The following is a 24,944-nucleotide window of genomic DNA, read 5'->3' on the forward strand; positions in this document are numbered from 1 at the left end:
GAGTGAAAGATGAGAGAGAGAAATTTCTGTTATACTTATTTATGCATTCATTGGTTGCTTTCTGTACCAGCCCTGACTGGAGTTAAAACTCACAACCTTGATGTATCAGGATGATGCTCTAATCAACAGAGCTACTTGGCCAGGGCTGAAATTAACTTAACTTTTGAATTCCATTTATCACATGACTCTCCACAGGCCCTTAACATTGGTTGCAAGTTTTGGTCTGGATATTCATGAATGGTGCTTGGTTTTTGGAGTCAATCCATGAAAATTATGATTAGTTCTCCTTTGTCAGTACACAGTTACCTAGGTAATACCCATAGTTGCTCTGGGGAAGGTAAGGGAGAGGATCATATTCGTAGGTATTTAAGAAAACAAAGGCAAGTCAACTGTGCAGATTAAAAGGGGTCTAGCTCTTATAATCAAACTGTTTTACTCATTGGTAACTTTAGATTACTTTTCCCCTGAAGCACATACAGGCTTTGTAATAATAGAACTAAAAATATAGTTAGAATTTTTTTCTGAAAAGATTATTATCTAGGAAAGTAACAATCTTTAGCACAAAATAGTTTTCTAACTATATTTGTATCTGGTGAAAATTATAGAAATACCAGCCTTAACACTGGATCAAGAAGAATGACAGACCTTTTAAAAAGCCATTCCAAAAAGTTCCTTCCATATCCTTCACTCTTAAAGTGGTAGCAAACATTAGTGCATTGTTTCAGCTATAAATTTCTAAAAATGAAGATTATGTTTTATTTTAAAACTTTGAAACACTAAATAAATCAAAAGAGTATGGGGAAAAAATCAATTTGTTTTGAAATTAAGGTATCCTTAATACCTCTTGAATCACACTTAAATGATTGAATATAAAATACCCTGTGATGTTGTTTGAAATATTGATTGACTCAAATACTTATTATCTCATCAGAAATGATTAAATTATTAAGTTTTATAAATTTTTAGAGGTTATTATAAAAAATTAACCTTCTGTGGATTCACTCTTTTTTTATCTACCAAAGTATTTCTTTCTTTCTTTTTTATTATTATTCAAGTACAGTTGTATCCATTCCCCCCCACCAGTCCCCCCCATTCCAGCCATCCCCACCTCCCACCCTCGATCCTACTCCCCTTTGGCTTTGTCCATATGTCCTTCGTACATGTTCCTTGACAACCTTTCCCCCACCTGCCCTCTTTATCCCCATCCACTTCCCCTGTGGTTACTGTCAGTTTGTTCTTAATTTCAATGTCTCTAGTTATATTTTGCTTGCTTGTTTGTTTTGTTGATTAGGTTCAGTTTATAGGTGAGATTATATGGTATTTGTCTTTCACCATCTGACTTATTTTCCTCAGCATAATTCTCTCCAGTTCTCTCTAATCTGTCACAAAGGGTAGGAGCTCTTTCTTTCTTTCTACTGCATAGCATTCCACTGTGTAAATGTACCACAATGTTTTGATCCACTCATTTACTGATGGGCACTTTGGTTGCTTTCAGCACTTGGCTAATATAAATTGTGCCGCTATGAACATTAGGGTGCATAGGTTCTTTTGAGTTGGTATTTCAGCATTCTCAGGGTATAATCAGTCCCAACAATGGAGTTGCTGGGTCAAAAGGCAGCTCCATTTTTAGTTTTCTGAGGAAATTTCATATTGTTTTCCACAGTGGCTGCACCAGTCTGCGTTCCCACCAATAGTGCACTAGAGTTCCCTTTTCTCCACAACTTTGCCAGCATTTGTTTGTTGATTTGGTTATGATGGTCATTCTGACTGGAGTGAAGTGGTATCTCATGGTGGATTTATTATTTTTCTATGTGAAATATATTAACAGTTCAGGATGTGAATAAAGGGAACTTGGATTTGTAAACCGTTACTTTCATTTAGCCATAATCACCCCTGCTCTTACTCTGTTTCTACAGTTCTTAACCCAGACCTTAAAACAGTAGATCTCAATACTGGAGGACTATTAGAATTATTTGGGAACATTTAAAACACCAGTGTACAGGTTGAACTTCAGATCAATTAAATCAGAGTGTTTGGGGCATGACCCAGGCACCTATAGCCAAGACTGAGGGCCACTGCCTTCAGGATAAATAGAATATGTTTTTGTATTATTTATAATAAATCAAGAACCTATGTACAAGACTTAAAAATACAAAAAAAAATAGTTCTTAACTACAATACATAACCCTGAAATCCACTGTTTTTCTTTGTCAAATCAAGCCTATTGACATAGTTCTAAAAATATTATAAATGTAATAACATTTGTGGAAAGTTACTCAAAACTATAAAGTAGAAGAGATCTCAAGATTATGACTTAAAACAGATCTCACAGAAATAGCAGCAAGTATCTTGGAAGAATTATCTCTATCTACTAAGTCTGAGCTGGTCCCACGCTTTTGCTAACTGATGGTGTAAGTGAGATAGCAATGGTCAGAAAACTCAGAACACAGCTCTTTATCTTGTGGCTCAGTATGACACACCAGTGAGGGCTTTCAGTTTTACTGCTTTTCAGTCATTTATAATAATGATTAATTTTAATGTCCCAGTGGGTGTTTGGTATAAACATTGAAGGCCCCAGTATTTTCTATAATGAAGTTTTTTTCATACAGAAATATATGTTTCTATACTATAGAGTAGAGTATAATAAAACTATTGGTTTATAACAACACATTAAGGCCTATGCAGTAGTCTTTAATGCTTACAGCAGATCTAAGAATACTTTGTAAAACATCAATGGGCCAGGGAGATTGTACTATCTGTGGACTATTCTTCTTGAGTCTTGTAAATACTAAGCATCCAGTAGATGGCTAGAGGTTGTCTCAGATTATTTAATACATTCTTTTCTTTCACAGAAACAATGTTAGACATGATGGCTAAATTTCTAAGTTTGATAATAAGAATAATGCTGCCTCTTTGACTCCTTCACAAGATGTTTGCATCCTAATCCTTGGAACCTGTGAACATGTCACATCAATAGTAAAGGGGAATTAAGATTGCCAATAGAACTAACGTTGCTAATCAGCTGAACTGATTAGGTATTATTTGGATTAGAGTCTTTAAATTTGGAAGAGAGAAGCAACAGAGCCAGTGTCCAAGTGACATGGTGTGGGAAAGACTAGACTGGCTCTTTTGATTTTCCCTCCATCTACCGGACAACTACCGTTATGATTTCTATCATCAGAGATTAGTTTTGCTGCAGTTACATAAAAATCAAATCAAACAGTATTTACTATTGTGTTTTGTTTCTCTACTCAGGTTAACACTTTTGGGACTCATTCACATTGTTATTGAAACAGTAATTCTTTCTATTACTGAGAGTATTTCATTATATCAATGTACACAATTGTCTAGTCACCTGTTCAACACCTCAACTGTTTCTAGTTTTGATTATTCTGATTAAAGCTGCTACAAAATTTATTGTACAATTTTGTGGACATTTATTAGAACATTTACATTAATATTTGGCTGAAGTATGAAACCAATTACATTAACTTGGGTAGTGGATCAGAGAACAAGATTCTATGTGGTAAACTTTAACAAACTGAACTAATCACACTTGAAAACTTCTTGGCTCAGGTCGATTTTAACTTCTTGTTAGTCGGTCTTCAATTCCATTTAGCTGTTATATGTGACTATTGGAAGTTGGTCAGTCTTGACCTTCACTCAAATTTATCTACTTCACTTAGCATAGTGGAGCAACTTTGGCACTGGTGTCGAAAATGCCTGGGTCTGGGACAAGTGAGGACCCATATGAAAAAAGATAAATTTATAGTTTCACCTAAAATTATACCTAAAAATTAACTGAAGTGGATAACAAACTTAAATGTAAACATTTTAAAGTATAAATTTTAAAAGTAAACATAAAAATTCCTTAAGACTGAAGTATATTTCTATATGATACCAAAAAGGACATTAATTTAAAAAATACTGATAAATTGGACATCATAAAAATTCAAAATTTTTGCACTTCAGAAGACCTCATTAAGAAAATGAAAATACCAGCAATAAACTAGAAGTAAATATTTGCCAAACATACATTTAGTTAAGGTATTTTATCCAGAATTTACAAAGTCCTCTTAGAATTCAACAATAAGAAGACAAACAACTCAATTTTAAAAATGGGCAAAAGATACGAACATTTACTAAATAACTTATATGAATATTTAATGAGTGCACAAAAAGATGTTCAACATCACAAATCATTGGGGAAATGCATATTAAAACCACAATTACATACAATTTTATACCCATTGGAATGGCTATGACAAATAAGACAGACAATAAAATTTGTTGTGGAGAATGTGGAAAAAGAGGAGCCCTCACATTATGCTGGTGGGAGTGAAAAATAGCACAGCCACTTTAGAAAACAGTTTATCAGCTTCTAAAAAAAAGTGACATAAAACTAACATGTGACCAAGCAATTTTACTACTATGAAACTACCCAAGAGAAATTAAAACATATGCCCACACAAAGACCTGTATGCAAATTTTCACAGCATCTTTATTTGTAAAAGCAAAAGATTGCAAATGGAAAAATAATATGCATCAACTGCTTCCCACAATGAGTTATTACTTCACACGTGTCAGCATGGCTATCATTAATAAATCAACAAACAAGTGTTGGTGAAGGTGTGGAGAAAGGGGATCCCTTTTGCCCTATTGGTGGGAATGCAGGTTGGTACATCCACTGTGGAAAGCAGTATGGAGGTACATCAAAAATTTAAAAATGTGCCTGCTTTTTGATCCAGAGATCCCACTTCTGGGAATTCATCCAAAGGAACCCAAAATACTAATTCAGAACATAAACACCCCTATGTTCATTGCTACATTATTTATAATCACTGAGATATGGAAGCAGCCCAACAGTCCATTAGTAGATGAGGGGATAAAACAACTATGGGATATTTACTACTTGACCACAAAAAAGAAGAAAATGGAATACTACTCAACCATAAAAAAAGAAGAAAATTTTACTCTTGCAACTTCATGGGTGGACCTATAGAACATTATACTATGGGGAATTCACCAGTCAGGGAAAGACAAATACCATAGGATTTCACTCATATGTGGAATCTAATAAATAAACTGAACTGACAAGCACAGTAGAGACAAATCCATAGAGAGCAGGATGACAGCTATGAGGGGGAGGGAAGGGTAGATGGACAGAGAAAAAGGAAAAAGGACATGGACATGGACAACAGTGTGGTGATTGTGGAAGGTAGCAGGGATATGAAGGGACTAAATGGTAATAGAAAAAATACAATAAAATTTAAAATAAATACATAAAAATAAAAATAATTTTGGTTTAACCCCCTTTTATTTATCTATTTTCATAAGCATATACAATTTTATTAGAATAGATTTGGCAACATATCTGGATACATTTCACATTTTTCAAAATGGACCTAGATGTGTAAAAAAGGACTCTATTGTTAGTACGTTCCACAATAACTACATCATGGGTGGTTTTAAATAACAGGGAAAAACATGCCTGTCATAAAAGCATCTAATACATTACTCCTGCTAGCATATATTCAGACACCACACTTAAGAACTTTCTACTTGTTCCTCATGAGAGCAATTTCTCCTTAGATAAATGCATGAAAGAGATGGGAAAGCAGAATTATTAATAAGTTTGCTTACTTTTAAGAGTTATCCATATGATGTACACTACTGTGTTCCTTGTTGCTATTGAGTTCTATTGAAGATTTCATGACATTAAGAAAACTATTGGCTTATGAAATAATTTTCATGTCTCATCACATTCTGATCTCCCAGGAGCATTAAGTCAACCTCAGATACAGAAGAATTAGAAAACTCAGGACCCTTTCTTCTTAGTAGCTGCCCCTAGAAAGCATGAGGTAAAAATTAGAGAGCATGAATCAGTTGGTCCTTGTTGGAATTCTGGCTTTTTCAGTTTGCTGGCTGAATGTTAGGCTATGGACTTGAACTTCTCTGTACCTCCTCAATATCATCCAGTGAAAATGGCTGCATTAATACATCCCTCAGAAGGCAGAAGAAATGATAGGACAAATATATTAGATACCTCCCATAACATGACTCCCATAAGACTCTAAATTATTATTATTATTTTCTTCTCTTTGATGAAAAAGATTGCTGGCTATCTGGAGGAGAAAAATCTTATAATTTCAAGACTTCCAAGTTTAACAGTAATACAGTCATTTTTTTTAGATTAAGTGCTTTTGATGTTTATGAATGCATAAATTAACCAGTATTTATTGAACTCTTGTCCAACATAATTCCCATATCCTAGATGTTTTAGCTTTAATTAGAAGAATGAAAATATCTATTTCCTACTTTGTTCTGTTTATGATACACTTTGAACAATGGAAATTGCATGAAAATGGAGTACAATAATGGGCAAAAGATACACAATAAATTGTAATGATATTGTTATATGGAAGTAACATTAATAGACCTGAAGATTCTACCACTAGTCTTTCATAATACTTTGAAAAAAGTGAACATGTATATGTCACCTACTATAAGTTTTACTCTTTGTTAAGTATCATGTACATATATTATCTTCCATTAATCCTTGAGGTGATCCTTTACATTAGGCATTATTATTTAAAATTCAAGGCAAACAATATTTCAAGCTAAAAAATTCAAGATTTCAAGATTTTTCAGTTTGCGAAAAGTCACTAGTAGAGGGATAAATCTGATATTCCAAATCAAGTTACCCTTTCTCCAAAGCCCTTGCCTTTCTTAGCCATCCTATCTCCATGAAGGAACTGCATGTTCCTCACAATAGACTGCCAATGCCTTTGAAGTCTTTTCCTTGTTCCCATCACTTCAAGAATGTTCATTCCCATATCACGGGTGTTTGTTCAGTCTTCTCTGCCACTAATATTGAATGGGATGGGTTGTGGGCAGAGAAGAGCTACATAGGCTAGTGGCTACTATTTTGAAAATAGAGGTCTCTACATATCTGAGTTGAGAGGTAGAATGAATAACACATTTCTCCATACATTTAACATTGTAGGTGACAATTGACTTCCAGAACCAAAGCCCACTTAGCCTAAACATGACTGAATTATAGTATAAATGGTGATATTTAAGCCACTGATAATCACCTCTTCTCTTACCTTCTTTCAATTTTTCTCTGTATAAAAATCAGAGATATTTCCTTAAATCTGTTTATCTTTCTCTTTACTTATTTAAAAGTTTTTCTGTACTGTGTTTGAAGACCTCAGTTCTTGAAGCTCTCTGTCCAGACATACTTCTTCCTTCTCCCATTTTTCTTAATTAATATATGCAGAACACAGCTTCTATCTCTGTTCAAATATTATGTTAAGGAAAATTGTGCATGACCCCTTATACTAGATCTGCTGTATGCTTCTATAACTTTATGTTCTTTTTCTCCAAAAGACTCACAAAAGTTTGAAATTATATTCTTGTGGAAATATCTGATTAGATTATTTATTACTGAACTGTAAACTCCTTGATAATAAGATCCTTTCACTCAGCATTGCTCACCTTTTGCATCCATTGTTATTATGTTCACCATGACATCCTCAACACCCAGGAGACTGTCAGGCAGAAGTAATAAAAGTTTAATAAACAAAATATACTATTCTAAGCCATATTCTTTTTATTTCTCTCATCTGGACAGATGATAAAGAGCTTAAATACAAGATAGAAGGATTAGTGATGAGGGACAAAACATGTAGATAAACCTGTTGGGAAGGGCACAGCATATTAGGATATTTATGTTTTATAATTTCATTCACAAAAGAATAACTACTGTAGAGAAGACTCTTAGGGTTGATATAATAACCCATTCTCTGGATGTCAGTTGAACTTTCTCTCATTAGTAATCCAGCATATGATGAATGAATTTATGTAAAGTATGGCCATTGCTGTGAAAAGGAAGCCATGGATGGAATTAGTAACAAATATCCCCATTCAACAAGAGTTCTCTGGAAATTGCCACTAGTAAGTGCCCAACATGCCATTAGTAAAGGCCAACACTGGATTTCAGATATGGCACCTGCATTTTGGGGGACTATTTGTCCATCTATTGGCAAAGTGATTACATTTTGGACTCTTCCATTTGGGAGGGGTCCTCAGAAGAGTGCATATTCAATTTACTTAATATTTTTCTTTTCATATCCACTTTACTTTTCCTAGAAATTCCCTCTATGTTCTTATGAAAGCCTTACTCTCCGTGATGGTATTTCAGATAATGCCATTTCTGACTAAGGAACTCATTTAGAAAAAAAAAAACACTGAGCTCACATCCATGATATTCTACCCCGCCCCCCTTTTTAACAACATATGCTACTAGAAAAGCAGGTAGCCTTGTAGAAAAGCGCAATGATTTTTTGAAGACTCATTGAGAGCTGAAGAACAAACTCTTGTAAATTTGGGCACTGTCCAAAGCATAAAATTTAATGTATGCTTTGAAGCAACAGTCTTCTATGGCCATTATACATGGGTCTAGTAATTAACAAATGAATGTCTGAGTGTTTTCTCTCTCTTAAAAACTTAATATCTCACTTGAAGTTTTTCTACTTCCTGTCTGAAAACTTTGCCTTTAAAAGTCTTACTTCAAAGGAAGAAATAATTTCAATAAGGACAAACTATGATTTTTGGAACTGAAAGTTTTGATAGCTACCTGACTATTTGGGGATCTTTATGCCAAGAAGCAAAAGAGAGGGCATTCTACTCCATTGTTATAAATACCTATTTATTATTGTTGTTGTTGTTGTTATATTATTATTATTATTATTATTATTATTATTAATTGTCCTCACCCAAGGTCATGCTTATTGACTTCAGAGAGAGGAGAAGGGAGGGAAAGAGAGAAAGGGAGAGAAACACTAATGTGAGAGAGAAACATCCATCAGTTGTTTCTCTCACACACCCCAACCAGGAACTGAATCCTCAAGCCAGGCATGTGCTCTGACCAAGAATCGAATCCATGATCTTTTCATTTATGAGATGACAGTCCAACCAACTGAGCCACACCAGCCAGGACTAGATGCCAGTTACTAAGAGGAGAGAGAGCTCTCTATATAAAACTCAAGAAATATTTGGGATCTTCCTTAGTATATCAATACCAAATGATAAAAGTAAATAGAAGACTTCCTGTAAACAAAGAGACCTTGATTGTTAGATCATTCTACTGCAAAAAATTCTGACCAGGTGAGGTATAAAAATGGTTAGTGAAAAAGGAAGACATAAATGTCAAGTGCCATCTTGTGATCAATTATTATCTTCAGTATGTGTGTGATATTTTTCTTTTTTCCCTTTACTTATTATTTTAAATAGACTTTTGTGGATGAAATTGTGACTGAACTAGAAGAGGAATTAACATTCTCCAAAATCATTGCAGTGGTTGATAAAACTATTTTTCTACTTTGGGGTAAGGTGGTGAGAATAAAAGTATCATCATGTATATGGCAGCTACTTGCATCATATTAGTAGAAATTTGGTCTGGCATAATTATTTCTATTTAGAAGTTTAACATGGTAAGAGTGTGTATGGATGCTGAACAATCAAAGAGTTGGGGCTCCAAATATTATCAGTTGGCACTCAACTCTGACATACATTTGTTTCTGTACTCTCCATTGTACTACCAAGTTGAAGCCTGCAACTTACATTTCACATTAGCTCTTGCCTATTAGCTCTGGAATGTCTTCTGTTAATGGAGACCCAGCACCAGGTAAGAAGCTGTCAGTAGGCAGAAAACATTTTATTAATGTTTTGGCAGTGGTGGGTAATTGGCTGTGGACTTCTGCAAAAGCACAGGTGGTCCCAGCAGCTGTGACAGAGTTCCAAATGCGGGTAAGTATTGGTAGCAATGGGTGACTCTGGACACCTGAAGGCTATGGCAGGGTTTTCCAATAATTCTGGAGTTTTGGAAATGACAGTTGTGAGTGTGGTGCCTTTAGGGTAGTAATCAACAGCTGACAGCATTTCTGAAGCAGCTGCAGTAGGCACTGTGACTCAGACAAGCTCTTGCTATTGTGGGCATTTTAACAACTTCTTGTGGTACCTAATCTTTGGGTACTGAAGGAAATACCAATAGGGGAAACATTTCCTTCCTCCTAATTTTGTTTTGCCACTCTTTAAAAAATAGATCATTCCCATATTATATCTATATTAAAAATTATTAAATGCTTTCTAGTCTCCTAACTGGACAATGGCTCATCGTTTTTCTCCCTTATTCCTTGCTTTAAAATTATTTTATTGTTGTTCATTTACAGTTGTCTGTATTTTCTTCCCACCTCCCTCCCATCCACTCCAAACCCACCTCTCTCCCTTGCTTCCACCATCCCCCTTGGTTTTGTCCATGTGTCCTTTATAGTAGTTCCTGAAAACCCATCTGCCCACTGTCTTCCCACATTCCCTCTGGCTATTGTTAGGTTGTTCTTACTTTCAATGACTCTGTTTGCTTTTTTCTTTTGTTGATTATGTTCCAGTTAAATGTGAGATCATATAGTATTTGTCTTTCATCACCTGGCTTGCTTCACTTAGCATAATGCTCTCCAGTTCCATCCATGCTGTCACGAAGTGTATAAGCTTATTTCTCCTTATCTCTTAATTTTGCTCCAGAGCTCAGACATTCATCCTTTTCTATATATACTGTCATCCTTCTTGAAATCATTCAGACTCATAGATTATACATATGAGATATTTGTTTTTACTATTTTTCACATGTGTATCATTCCAAGTACTTAACATCTTTTTGATAGTCTTGTAGATAGTCAATGAAGAGCTGTTAAACATTGCAATAAATTTCTTTCCTTTAATAGCTATTGTATCCTGAATCCAGATTTTTCATAATGCAGATTGCTAAATTTAGAAGCAAGGCAGATAACATTTTTTCTTCTCTGTGTTCTTGTTTGGTTCATTCTATTTCTGTCTCTCTTATATACACACAATATAGGTACATAAACACAAAGAGACACATGTTTAAGCACACACTCTGAAGAGGTGAAACCTGGTAAGCATTTTACCTGAAATGTAAAAAGTTTATGTTGAAAAAAATAGTCTAGAATTGATTATTTTTGATGAAACAAAAAGTAGAATATGTTTCTAAGCAGCCACTTAAATAATTGTGCACAGTATGCTTCCCTAAAGTCTTCTCATAGACAATAAATAAAATTAAGATAATACCAAAACAATCATCTTATAGGAGAATATTTTTATTCTTGGAGATGCTTTCAACAGCTAATGAATAAGACTGTCAATTTGTATCAAAGGAGTTTGTCTGTTGTTCCACATTGCAAAACCTCACTTAGGTATATTTTCAAGCCCTGTATTATATTGAGTACTCAGGTAAATAATAGGAAAGAGTAGTGGTAGATCTTAGCATTCTTCCTTTTCACTCTTATGCCACATCTTTCCTTGCCCTTCAAAAAACTAGCACAGGTTTGGAGTTTCCAAAGGACACAGATTACTATGCAACTGCACTGTCATTGAAGTCCTTAATGAGCAGTGGTGTTCTATACATAATAAAAGTGATAAATTATATGTGTCCATACATATGAAAATATTTTGGTTAAAATCTTTTTGAAAGCAACTAATCTACCAGACTAACATAAATATTTTCAGGACAAATGTCTACTGTTTAATGGCTGAAATATTTGATTTCAAATTTTGGGATACGGATGGAAACTGAGGATGCTATGTTTACTAGCAGTTGTCATAAAGACTACTACTTAAATAGAAAGCAACTCATTGTCATAATTTTGTCCAAACATTTCCTCAGTACACATTTTTAAACTCCTTAGAATTTACCAGTAACCTAGGGTTGAAGTTAACAAATGTAATCTGATGTTGAACTGATTTACTTGTTCAAGGTGGCCAGTGTTGGTTTAATTAAAAGGCCTAAAATGGAATGTTTTCAGTATTTTGTTGTGTTGTTGGGCTGGGCTGTGTGGACTGGGGGGCAGAAACCAGAAGTGTAGGAGTTATAAAGCAATTTAATATTGTCATTGCTTAGAATGGGAAATAGAGACTTATATAAAACACTTCTGTCTCCCTCACTATCTCTCTCTTTGCCTGTCTCTTTCTTCCCCCCTCTGAAATGTGAAACATATGAGTTAGTCACAGGTATAATACTAACGTCCTTTGTGGCAGTTTCACTTGTGTTTAGCAGATGTTGCCCAGGTGACACAGGTGGATGGCCATGGAGGAGTATTCCAGAAGACTACCCTTACTTCACCATCTATGGAAACTTTGAGCTTAATGTCTAGAAATCTTCTTGACTGGCCATACTGTGAATTAATAAATTAGGTTTTCAACTATTGATCTTAGTTTTTCTTTTTATTTTGATAGACATTTCCTGGTTAATGACTAACTGCAAATATTTTCTACCAGCAAGTCTCAAAAAATAGTTCACCTGATCTTTAAAAGACATCTTATTCAAAGGAAGGAAGAATGTTTCTTCTTTCCTTGAACCAGAGGAAAGGCAGACAAAGATTCTTTGACCAAACTGCAGTCATTCTTCTCTAAACCATTTTATGGATGCGGCTTTGACCTTTGGATTTCCAGATTGGTCATTATATTGTTAAAGAACCTGGTTGATGAGGTTTAGCCAGTATTGATCCAAAAATATGGAACTCAAACAAAAACAATAAATATATATACTTATTAATTTTGTGAACTATATGAAATCTCTGCTCAATGGCAAAAATAGCCAGATGTCAGAAATTTCCCATTTCAAACTAAATACCTATCAAAAGTATTCTATGATTAATGTTAACTACATTTCTCTTTTGTGGGTGCTGATTCTAAAAGGATAACATACTTGAATAAGCCTTGTCATGTCCAGGCCAGTGCTAAACAATAGTGGGTTAATCCCATGCAAATGAAGGTGAGGCATTGTATGAGTGGGATTCTTAGATATAAATGTCAAAATCCACTTTGGCTAACTAAGCAGAAAGAAATTTCCTGGAAGGACACATCATAGAAATAAAAAGGAAGTTTGGAAAACCAATGTCATATGGGAAGCCCAAGACTTTAAGACTTGTGAACTTAGAGCCCACCATAGTCTGGGACACTGTAGTCTCTGACGTTAACAATAGTGCTATTCTATGATAGATGCTGGAATTTTTTTAGCTGGACCTTGCATTCTCTCAATATTTAAAATTCTAAGAAAAAAATAAATAAATAATAAAAAATAAATAAAAGATACTCTGGGAAAGATTATCTGATTAGCAGACAACACGTCCTCTCACTCTACCCTCCATATAATAACTTCTCTTCTTTGTTTTTGTGATGGGAGACAGCCCTGCATCTTACCTATCTTGTTGTTTTTGCCAAAAATAGGAAATCAGTTTGTATGTAGGCAAAGGTACTTAGTTCATTATCTAGAACCTTCTCTCTGAATTTATTCCTATATAACACTCTGTTAGAGTAGTACTAGATTGCTACAGACTAAAGAGCTTTTGCATTTTCAGTTAGGTTTGTTGTTCATATAAATATATGTTCCTATTTTAAAATATATATGCAACCATGTAAATCTAAAATTAAAATTAAAATTAAAATGATGCACCAACAGATAATGTGTTGCAGAATTGTGCAACTGAAACCTGTATAATTTCGTTAACCAGTGTCACCCCAATAAATTCAATAGAAAAGTACACATTCCAAAGCATGATAAAAAAATCTATGAAGCCACTGAAAGTTATTTTACATTATTAGTAATAAATCATATATTTTTTAAATAATAAAATAAAATACAATTTCTAGACTTCAGAATGTTGATGGTTCAGAATTACCCATATTTGTTTAATTTTTCTCAATGGTACTATCAGTGTCAATTGTTGTTACACAAAAACTGATGAAAAGTAATATAAAGAAAAGTTTTTGTTGTTTTATTTGACAAATATACTTGAATGTTGTTGGAGGTGTTATTCACACATAAGGGAAGTCACACATTCAATTCTTATATGGAAAGTATGGGAGATCATCAGCTTTCCCATAAGGGGAGAAATCAATTTTCTTGTAATGTACTTGTGTACATTTCACCTAATGGCCTTGTGAGCACTGAAAAGTAAATAAACCTGTTTGTGGATGACTATTATCTCTATTGATGAGAGAAAAATGTTTGCATTGTTTTCAGTGATTAAATAATTTTTCACAATAAATGAATTCATCTTCTAAGGTTAAAAATTTACTTCAAATTAAGTTTAAACTTATGTGCTTTAGGAGAAGTAAAAACTTAATAATAAAACTGTATTTAATCACAATTATTTCACAACAGGAATGAAAGTGACTGAATTTTATCATCCTATGATATTTCATTTCTATGAAAGATATTTCAATTATATGAAAGAATTCTAGAATTTCAAAGACAGTGTGTTCTTTACCTGAAGACCTCTTAGCACATTATATTCCCAATCTCAATGATCTTTCCATCTACTCATTTAAAAGAAGCCTGAAATAACTTAGCTTTAGGATATGCCTTAAAATTGCAACCTATTCTTTCTGTTGAACTAGCACATTGAAATCACTTTAAATTTTTATCCTAAATTTAGTTGTTTTCAAATGTTTTATTCTTTATTGTAAAAAGTTTGGAGGTCTTTGCTTGTTTTTATCCCTTTTCATCAAAACTGTATTTTGTTTTTATCCATTTTCATCAAAACCAGGTATTAAGGGCAAAGCAATTTTTAATATCAAACTGATAGAAAGTAATTAAACATTCACTAAAGTGTAGTTACAATGCCACAGTTAGATATATTAAAAAAACCATTTTTTGTCCTTTAGGGCTTCATTCATAACATGGTCATAGTCATTTAAACAATAAAATAACTCAGACATGAATAAATTTAATAAAGTACTGGTGAAGCAATTTTTCTCTAATTGGGAATACTTTTACTGAACGAACGCTTAGCTAAAGGGATTCATTGAAAGATGGCTGGTGCCTTATGCAGGGCATTGTTTCTTCATCGTGAATCAGAGGGTCTTTATTGAACACTGAGTTCTGATCCTGCTGCAATTAGCATGATATTCGATCATGTTTGGCAATGTGATTTTTATTTAAATTTAAGCTATGCCTTATAAATTACATTCTTGGCATGCTTTGTTTATGATAAAGAAATAATATTTTTAGGAAGACCAAAAACTAAAATTCTAGAATTTTGATTTCATTTTTTGCCTCAGTTATTTCTACATCACCATAGGAAAAAAATTGATATTATTTTAACTCCATGGATAAATTTTTTTCCTCAATGTGAGTTTAAGTCATGATATTTATCTCATAAGGGAAAACATGGTTGAAAGGGGACTCTTGATTTGATTCCATATCCAATTGACTAAGTTATCCATATTGAAGTTTTTCACAAAGAAAAGGTTACCAAAACAAAATACAAAAATATCAAACTTCAAGAATAAAAATAACTATGTTCATACCTACTTTTGCCCTCAAGATAAATTTGATATGAAAGTATATGTATATGGTAAATGTATGCATCTGTGTGTCTATGTGAGAGAGAGAGCTGAATATATATTTTAGATGATTTCTTCTGAGTTAGAGAAATTTGGAGCAATATGATCCTCCCCAGGGCACCTACATGTGCTATGTCAATTGAGTATTCAGCATCAGATGTACTAAGATATAAAGAAGAGGAAACAAACAAGCAATCAAAAGCAACATGGGCCACTAAGACAAGACCAGAAAGCAAATGATATACAACATCTATCTTTTCCTCTCTACCTCCTTCTTGGTTTCTAATTTCCTAACTCTGTTCCCAAAGTGTTTTTCGCATGTAATATAAGTAAATGATAAAAGACACAATGTCACCTGATAGATAACCTCGACCTTGGCTCTACTCATTGTGTACCTCTGGGCCCCACTGGCTTATACAAAAAGAAAAGTCAAAGGGTTCACACCCAGTCTTAGATCACCATATGAACAAGCGTGAGTGGGAAAATTATCTTACTGTAACTCCTTCCTGATTCTGTCACTCAAGACACTGGTTGCAGGCACTTCTTGTATGTTTGTTCATTTAAGATCCACCCATATTGGCAAGACCTAGTCATTTATGATGCATCTGTTATATATTGATTAGGAAAGCAAAGTTTAATGAATCCGGAAAATAGACTTTTATTTTCAGCCAGCTGTTAAATTATCAAAGCCTTTTGCTTAAAATAATATATTTTATCAAAAATATTATTCAGGCTGATTTTTACTTCAGCTCTTTCCAAAATGAGGTTATTATAAAAATAGCCTAAAGGTTAAAAAATTCCCCAAATAACATGTATTTATTACCCATATTTCTCCAAAATATACCAGTGTAGGACTAAAGATAATGGCCCAAGAAGAGTAATAAAACAGCATTTCTCTGTTTTTGCCACTACCTATAAAATTTCAGGAGTTTCAGCTTCCCTCAGATTTCTCCAACAGGCTTCAAGCTGTCCCTTATGGGGACAACCAAAAAGCAGTCCATGCAGCTGACATGCAGAGAGTACAATTTCCTCTTTCATAAACTTGGATACCCCAGGGAGTTCTCAGTTTTTTGTCTCCTACTCCAGCTGCTATGAAGACATGTCTTTCATCTCCTGTACTCTGATGTTCCAACTCTGATATAGTTCTTTTCCTTCATTCTGCAGAGAAGCTGGGTTGGTTTGCTGCCTTGGCTAATGTGACCACAGGGATCAATAATTACCTAAATTACAGAAAGTACTACATTCTGTTCTGTAGGCTGCTAAACTATGGTTGCTCTGTTCTTTTCATTGTTTACAGAGATTTTAAGGAACAACCTTTTTTTATTTGGACCCCTGTACTCAGGTCTCTATTGTAAATCTTTAAGGAAAGAGAAGAAGAATGTAACATTTGATATATACAAAAAATGTTCATCTTTTTCTCTCTAAGGATTTAGAGAAAACCCATAAGGCAAGTTTGTGTTCCTTGACTCTCTTTTCAAGATATTTGTTCTTTCTTAGGAGGTTCATTAGTCCTTTATGCAAACGAACACTGGTAGACATTTTTTTTTATTGTTGTTCAAGTACAGTTGTATGCCTTTTCCTCCTACCTTTCCTCCCCAAACCCAGCCAGCCCCACCTCCCTCCTCTGATTCTACCCACCTCGGTTTTCTCTATGTGTCCTTTATAGTTGTTTCTGAAAACCTTTCTCATTTCCCCCCCATTATCCCTGCTTACCTTCCCTCTGGTTACTGTCAGTTTGTTCTTAACTTCAATGTCTCTGGTTATTTTTGCTTTCTTGTTTGTCTGGTTATTTTTGCTTTCTTGTTTGTTTTGTTGATTAGATTTTACTTAAAGATGAGGTCATATGGTATTTGTCCCTACCATCTGGTTTATTTCATTTAGCATAATGCTCTCCAGTTCCATCCATGCTGTCTCAAATGGTAGGAGCTCCTTCTTTCTTACTGCTGTACAGTATTTCATCATGTAAATGTACCACAGTTTTTGATCCATTCATTTACTGATGGGCAACTAGGTTGCTTCCAGCACTTGGCTAATATGAATTGTGCTGCTATGAATATTGGGGTGCATAGGTTCCTTTGGATTGGCGTTTCATGGTTCTTAGGTTATAATCCCAGCAGTGGAATTGCTAGGTCAAAAGGCAGTTCCATTTTTAGTTTTGTGAGGAAATTCCATACTGTTTTCCACAGTGGCTGTACCAGTCTGCATTCCCACTAACAGTGGGAATCTCCACATCATCTCCAACATTTATTGTTTGTTGATTTGTTTATGATGACCATTCTTACTTTTCATATGTCTGGGCCCTCTGTAGGTCCTCCTTGGAGAAATATCTGTTCAGGTCTTTTGCCCATTTTTTTAATTGGGTTGTTTGTCTTCCTGGAGTGGAGTTGTGTGAGTTCTTTTTATATTTTGGAGATCAAACCCTAGTCTGAGTTATCATTGGCAAATATATTTTCCCATACAGCTGGTCCTTTTTTCATTTTAATGCTGTTTTCTTTAGCCAGGCTTTTTGTTTTGATAATGTCCCACTTTTTTATTTTTTCCTTTATGTCCCTTGCTGTAAGGGACATATTGGTGGCAATATTGCTGCATGGAATGTCTGAGATTTTCCTGCTGATGTTTTTCTCTAGGGCTTTTATGGTGTTACAACTTATATTTAAGTCTTTTATCCACCTTGAATTTATTTTTATGTATGTTGTAAGTTGGTGATCAAGTTTCATTCTTTTGGATATAGCTGTCCAGTTCTCCCAACAGCACTTGTTGAAGAGGCTATATTTACTCAATAGTAAATGCTTTTATGCTTCTGCCCCATTTGTCAAATATTAATTACCATAGAGACTTGGGTTTATTTTGGGGCTCTCTGTTCTGTTGCATTGGTTTATGTGTCTGTTCTTATACTAGTGCCAGGATGTTTTGATTACAGTAGCTTTGTAATACAATTTGATATCAGGTATTATGATCCCTCCTACTTTGTTTTTCTTTCTCAAAATTGCTGCCGCTTTCGGGGTTTTGTGGTTCCATATAAATTTCTGAAATGTTTGTTCTATATCTTTGAAATATGTCATTGGTACTGTAATAGGGATTATATTGAGTCTATAAATTGCTTTGGGTTGTATGGACATTTTGTTGATGTTAATTCTTCCAATCTGTGAGCATGGTACATGCTTCCATTTATTTGTGTCTTCCTTAATTTCTTTCTTCAGTGTTGTATAATTTTCTGAGTCTTTCACCTCCTTGGTTAGCAACAAGAAAAATGAAGTAACTAGGAATAAATCTAGTAGACACTTAAACAGATTCACTACATTTACTGAAATGTATCTGAATCCTAGGGTGAATTCAGCTTAGTCCCTCAAGCTAAGATTCCTTCACCATACATGTAAATATATTTCAATGACAATATTTTATTTGAGAATGTTATTTTCCTTATTATTTTAAATATCTGATGGACAAGCTGCAAGTGAATTATGTTATTATATCTGTCTCTGATGTGTCATACTTTACATTTGAGATTAACTGACTTTTCTGTTGGAGTAATAAAGAAAACATTACCTCTTAATGTCAGTTCAGATGACATGGTACCAGAGTCACTGACTGAATTTTCTAGTGTTTTTCTTAAGAGTAACCATCTTGGCCATTCTGAAGGACTTCCAGAGATTGGAGCACCAAGCAGATCATATTGACTCATAGTGATCTGCTCAAAGAAGCACTTCTCTAAGAAATAACTGTTTCACTGTGATAGGCCATCATCAGGTTTTTCTAGCTCAATCACCTCTAACCTTGTGTGCAACAAGTAAATAACAAATAATTGTCCACTTGTCATTTTTACATATTTTCAAAGCTATTGCGCATGGGCAACGCATTGTCATTTTTACATATTGTGTGGAAAACACACATACAGGATAATGTTGGTCTAGTAAAATAATTCTAAGCTAAACCTAGAAGTGACATGGTCTCTCCCAACATGTTTATAAACTATGTAATGTTGGAGTTTTACACATATGTGACTGAAAGTATAGAAGTTTATAAATCCACTCTTCATGTTTCCTGAACCCTGGCTGGGATTCAGTGCTCACCCAGGACAGGTGCAGAGTCTACCGCCTTCTGAGCACATGTATAAATGAGGGAACAGGAGGAGATTCCAGAAGCTCTGCTCGTTAAACTTCTTTGGCCCTTTTTGGTAACCTTTAAGCTTACAGTAGTAGAATGTAGCTTCATTAAAATTTAGATATTGAAGTGACTAGTTATGTAAATTTTTTAAAAATTTCCCTCTGTGAGACTAAGTCAGTTGCCATGCAGATAAAGGTTTTGACCAGGAATAAAAAGTGGTAAGTGTTTGATATTTCTATAATATTTACTTAATCCATTCTTAACTGACTATTAATCAAATTTATTATAATAATGAGACTATACCCATCATTTACATAGTTTTCTAATATTGAAATTTTGACTTCCTCCTAATGCCCTGACTTTGGGACCATGGGGTGGAGTCAGTAATGGAGTCCCTTTGACTTCCACATGGATTGGATAAAATAAAGGAGAAATGACAGAAAGATTTTGAAGAGTTTGAAGTATATTAACTGTAATAGGCTTCCATGTTTCTTTTCCCTGATGTCATAATTTGAACCATGTTTTTTACAGAAGGAGTCTGATACAATAGAGAGGATTCTGTAGTTCTCAGTCTTCAAACACCAAGACCAAAATATTATCTTAAAATTTTCTCCAGTGGAAGCTGATTTATAAGACTAGAGAAGTTAAAATATCAGTTATCTATGAGAAAAGAAAGAAAAATGTCTCTATTGAAAAATATCTAGGGTAGAGCAAGAAAGAAAAGAGACAACCAAAAAGAAACTGTAAAAGATATCTCTGAGAAAGGTCACTCCAACTGATGTAGGTTTTTCTGCTACAAATTCCTTTTTATGTGCTGAGCTGTTAAATGCTAAATCTTCCCTTTTAAAATGGACTTCAGTTTCCCCATGGAAAAGGTCTCTAACCCCGGCAACTGATGGTCAGTCTCTACATATGTATTTCATTTTATGTCATGTGTTCCTTGCTCATGCTTTCTATTTTTCTTATTTGGTGCCCCTCTATAAGGGCAGTTATTTGTCTGAAACATCATTGTGTGAATGTGCACTGATATCCTCTTGTGTAAGTGCCTGGGGGACATTCTTTTCTGATGGATGTTCCAGATGTCAGAGTTTACAACTGTTCCTAAGTATAAAATGTGTATGCTAACCAACAAAAATAAAGTTTTACAAGATGTATAATTTTAAACTGAGAAGCTCGTGTAAATGGATATAGTAAAGTATAGATATATAAAGCATCTCATAGTTGTTTGAAATATATATAATTTCTAGAAGAATTTAAATATGTAACTTGAAGGAAATGATCTGGATTAAGAATCATATATTTAAGTGGCTAACTAAGCATAAGGGAAAGGTTTCCTGGTTCCCACAGGATCATGAATTTTTTCCTTGCCATGACATTAAATAGCCAGTGCTTCAGGAAGAAAAAGAGGGAAAATTAGAATTTTAATAAGAAATGTCATTCCTTGAACGTAAATACAATTTAATAGCTTTATTGAGCTTTTTAACATTCAAGGTAACCCACATTGCAGTTAGTGATGGCATAGGGTCAATAGAAAGAAGCTTAGATACTCCACTTTAGCATTTATATGTAATAGTCATTCAAACATCCACTCAACTAGTATTTGAGCACTTAATAATGTGCTATGAAGGATTCTTGGAAATAACTGTAACATCACTTGGCCTCTACTACCTAATCTGTAAAATGGATGTTTCTCTAACCCTAGTGAGGATAGAAGCTAAAGGTGGTCTATTTAACTTAAATTACTGATTTATAATTTTAGTATTCTAGTGTTTATAATGAATTTGATTTAGAATTTAGTACTAAAGATTTATAAGTTTAATATTCCTTAGTATTCTATATTTAGTATCGTCATTTTCTTTATCTCCCTCTCACAGAAAAAAACCTACAACCTGTATTAGCCATAAACAAATGACAGAGAAAACCATGGTTAGGAAAGCCTTCTCATTTTAAGAATTATTTATTCAATAATTCTTTGAATTCTAGATTTCTGCCTTTTAATTTCCTCCCTCACACAACATAATAATCCAGAGCAAGCTGAATTGAAAAAGATCTTGACAAAAACCACAAACTGTTTCAGAATATAGATTTAGTAAATTTACTAAAACTTTAAAATAAGAGCATAGCATTAAAGGTTGGTAATATGATATACAATTTGCTTTTAAAATAAAATTAGAGGACATATTCAGAAAGCCCACCTTCAGAAAGGTGAGGTCTTTCCAAAGAAGGTTTTTGATCATTGTCACATTAAGATATAGAAATTTCTAATCAAGATCTTTGTAAAAAGTCAGTTCAGGACCCTTTCAAACTACAAAAGTAAAGTATTTACTTAAAAATAATCATTTAGTATCCCTTTTATATTTTAGAGACCTAAAATAATATCACACTCTACCTATAAATAACTAATTTAAAGTTATCATATTTTTTTAGTTACATAATCTGCATTTTAAAGTTTGAAATGATTTGGCTATTGCTATTTTTTTCATTTTCCTGCCAGAGGAAAATGTGTACCTGATTCACAATCAAATAAACAACTACAAGAATTTAATTTGAATTCTGAACAATGACAACAGAAACATTTAAAACAATGAAAAGTCTTGATGAGTTGATTTATTGTACAATATGACTGTTTTACAAGTTCAAAATAGAAGGCTAAGTATTATTTGTTATCTGTGATTATATAGAAATTTCACCATTGTAGATTTTGAAAGCCTGAATGTCCAAGCCTATGACGACACACACACATGAGTTTCTGTGTGTCTCTTCATTATTAGTTAAAACAGCTGGATGGATTTTGCCAGTTATATGACAATTATTGCCTGAACATTTTCTTTCTTGCTATGCTGCTGCTTTCTAGTCCTTTAGATAAAGAAGGCAGATATTTGTTATGACTTTGTTTTTGTCTGCAATCCTGACATTTCTGGATTCAGCTAGGCTATATGAAGAAAGAGAAAACCCAAGGAACTCACAATCCTATCTCATATCACCATCCGTCAGTTTTTGACTTTGAATGTTATAATCATGGAAACATGAATATGTATTTATTGTTTGACTTCTTTGGCTCAACAGAACCTTCATGAGATATACTTTTATTATTGCATGTAATAATAGTTCATTCTCATAGTTATATACTCTTTTGTGGTATACACACACCACACTGCATTAATCCACCATATTGCATATATCTTGGATATACATCTTGTGTCAAGCAAATGCATTGTAAATGTATTCTGCCATTCTGTGATGGATCTTGATGGGCAGAAATTTTAATTTTAGTGAACATATTTACTAAGTGTTTTTATTTTGTGATTACTAAGTTCTGTGTGATGGCACCCCAAACTAAAGAAAATATTCTTCTATGCCTTGTTTTAGAAGCCTTATATTTAGGGCTTTTGAAAAAATATCAGGCTTATTATCTGTTTCAAACTAATTTTTATGTTTTTTTAAAGTATATGCCAAGATTCATTCACAAAGAACAGCACAACCAGGCAAACCATAATCAAATTTCTAAACAAATTATTTAAGATGAGGCTATATAAAATTATAACTTACTAGAAACATTTACATTTTGAATAGTGATCTGAAAAGACAAAGTATGAAACAGTTCTTGAGGCTGGTTTAATTACCTGGCCTCAGAATTCCAAGAAAAACTTTCAGGTGCTAGCATAGATATATGTTTAATTTTTATGAAAGAATACCTGACCAATTTCCAAAGTAGTTGTAAAATATTCTACTTCCAAAGCAACATACAAGAGCCTCAGTTTCTCTATGTTCTTTTTTTTTCCTTTTTTTATTAACACTTTTTGATTTTAGCTATTTTAATGGATATCTCATTATGGTTTTAAATTTCCCTGCTAACTAATGATGTTGAGTACCTTTTAATATCCTTATTGGAAACTCATATATATCTTTTTTATGAAGTGAATGTTCAAGTCTATTGTCCATTTTTATAATGAGGTTTACTAAGTACTTCAAACATGTCTGGCACTCTCAGGATAGAGTCAAAAAGAAAAGAATACAGACAAAATGAATGAGAATATTGGTACAGATGAGTAGACTCAACATCGTAGAATCAGGGATGGGCCATATGGGGAAATGGTGCTGAGGCAGAATCTCAGAGCATTTAGGGTTGGATTTTAATTGTACAAATTAGTTGACACTTACTAATGAAATATCTTTTTTCATAAGAACTTGAGTATCTAACTTAATAAAACACTATATTCTCTTTTTTCTCTCAATAAATTAAACTTTAATTACTTGTATTTAACATTTAGATTTTTTATTTATCTTAAGACATTAATAAACTATTAGCAATCACAATAGCATTTAGTTGCTATTCATAAGACTTCATATACTCTAAAAATTATTGACATCATGATCATTTGCCAAGTTGAAGTTAAAAGCTTTACCTTCACATATGCCACCACTACACCAGGTTCTCATCAAGATATTCATCTGCTATTTTTCCTTTATTATAATATGTAAAATAATATATTTTTCATGTAACATAATCAAGAAATGGAAAAGTGGATATAGTTATAAACCACTTAGGACCTTGGGATTGAATGGCATGTGCTATGAGAAAGGAAATGAGACAATTTCATTTAAATCTAGAGATATACAGCACCTATGTTGACAACTACATTATAAGAACAAATGGCTCTGAGTGGTGTAGCTCAGTGGATTGAGCTCTGACCTGTGAACCAAAGGGTTGCCAGTGGGATTCCCAGTCAGGGCACATGCCTGGGTTGCAGGCCAGGTGCCCAGAGTGGGCATGCAAGAGACAATCACATGTTGATGTTTCTCTCCCTCTCTTTTTCCCTTTCTCCCCCCCACTGAAAAAATAAATAAAATCTTTTTTAAAAAGAATAAACATGTTTTGTAAATTTTTTGAACATCCAACTTCATTGTGATATTTTTTTACTTAATACTAACATTTCTTTACGAGCATGATTTTACAATGTTGCTTTAGTGAATTATAACAGAACAAGGACTTCCATACCAGTATTCTGACACATTCCTCTGAAAAATACCCAGATACTATTTAATGTCCTTTGTTTTCCTTTAAGTTCTATTAATTCCAAGATGTTTACCCTTATTTGATATCATAGCAATATGAAGAGAATATCAAATCCCCTAGTCACATTACTGCCTTTGCCAGAAAACTGCCATCTTTATAAAAGAGGGGGGAAAACACCAGTGTGCTAGCTAGTGAATGAAAATGCTATTATTTCTGCTTCTTTATTTCAATCCTCTCTTGTTATCAATTATCTACCATAAGCTATAAAAGTGATGTTTACTGAAATGTGTGAAGCTTCAGAATATAACTGAAGATAAGTGCTAAATTATATATAATGTAATCTGCACAGAAAAAAAACACATTATAGATTACATTTTCAACTATTCCAGATACTTAT

The 24,944-nt window shown here is 33.7% G+C and overlaps 1 pseudogene; it reads right to left on the bottom strand.

The window, feature by feature from the left end:
• The window catches only part of LOC119055963 (proliferating cell nuclear antigen-like), a 145,236-nt pseudogene that overhangs the window by 103,389 nt on the left and 16,903 nt on the right, over positions 1-24,944 (bottom strand).

Source organism: Artibeus jamaicensis, unplaced genomic scaffold (assembly GCF_021234435.1).
Source record: "Artibeus jamaicensis isolate MK-2021 breed Jamaican fruit bat unplaced genomic scaffold, CSHL_Jam_final contig_466, whole genome shotgun sequence".
NCBI classification, from domain to species: domain Eukaryota; kingdom Metazoa; phylum Chordata; class Mammalia; order Chiroptera; family Phyllostomidae; genus Artibeus; species Artibeus jamaicensis.